General features: G+C 44.4%; 1 pseudogene; it reads left to right on the forward strand.

Annotated features, from left to right (window-relative positions):
* LOC103201424 overlaps nucleotides 1–1,106 on the forward strand; it is a 113,334-nt pseudogene that overhangs the window by 55,033 nt on the left and 57,195 nt on the right.

The following is a 1,106-nucleotide window of genomic DNA, read 5'->3' on the forward strand; positions in this document are numbered from 1 at the left end:
AGGATTCACTTGAATATAAAATTCCATTTCCTTTTTTATTGTTTTTGTTGTTTTTAAAGGTAGTCATATTAAGACTTACAGTGTTTTTCAAAGTGTGGTCCTGAACTATTAACATCAGAATAATCTGGAGTTGGCATTGCACTTGGACCTGGGCAAGAATGGTCCTTGGTGAAAGTCCATCTTAACCCATTCTGGCTTTCCTCCAACCACACCCCTTCCCATGAGGCTAGGAGTCTGGGGGGGGAGGTAAGAGGGATGTGCACCAGGAGCCATGACCCTGTTCCAGACTATGTGCCAGATACTCAGGAGCCCTGATTCTGCTAAGTGCAGGATCAAGACAAGGATGCCCATTGTCATCATTGGGGTAGGTGTGGTGTCCACTCATGTCAGCATGAGGCCTCTCACTTGTTGGGAGGGGCTGGGAGCCAGGCAAAGAAAGAGTCCCACAAAAGCTCTCCTGTGCAACTCTGGCCCTGACCTTCCAGTGCATAATATTTCCAAGTAGAGAAGTTGTTGTTAGTTGCCATTGAGTTGGCTTCAACCCATGGTGACTCCATGGATAACAGAATGAAACATTGCCTGGTCCTGTGCCACCATTACGATTATTGGTATGTTTGAATCCATTGTTACAGCCCCTGTGTCTATCCATCTTATTGAGGGTTCCCTCATTTTACCTTACCAAACACAATATCCTACTCCAGTGATTCATCCTTCCTGACGACACGTCCAAAGAAGTGAGCTAAAGTCTCTTCATCTTTGCATCTAGGAAACAGAAGATATTTTACTGAACAGTTCATTAACTTATATTTGAATTTATGGAAATATGGGATTTTTCCACTATCTGTACTGTTATCCAGGGCCCTGAAAATATCAAAACAGGGCTAAAATGCACATTCCCAGTTGCAACCCAGACTTTCACCAGAAGCTTTGGGGTGCAGCTAAGGAAATCTACATTTTAACCAGTTCCCCCAGGCAATTCTCATGTGCTGCTTTGAGAACCAGTGCTCTAGAGTTGTTCTTAGTCTCAGAAGAGATTGTGTGCAAGGAATTCTCAGTGGTTGCTTCTTCACAGGCTGGGGCTTCAGCATGGGGACCAGTTACCACTT

The sequence above is a fragment of the Orycteropus afer genome, unplaced genomic scaffold (assembly GCF_000298275.1).
Source record: "Orycteropus afer afer isolate SDZICR_OR568_19922 unplaced genomic scaffold, OryAfe1.0 scaffold00150, whole genome shotgun sequence".
Lineage (NCBI taxonomy): Eukaryota > Metazoa > Chordata > Mammalia > Tubulidentata > Orycteropodidae > Orycteropus > Orycteropus afer.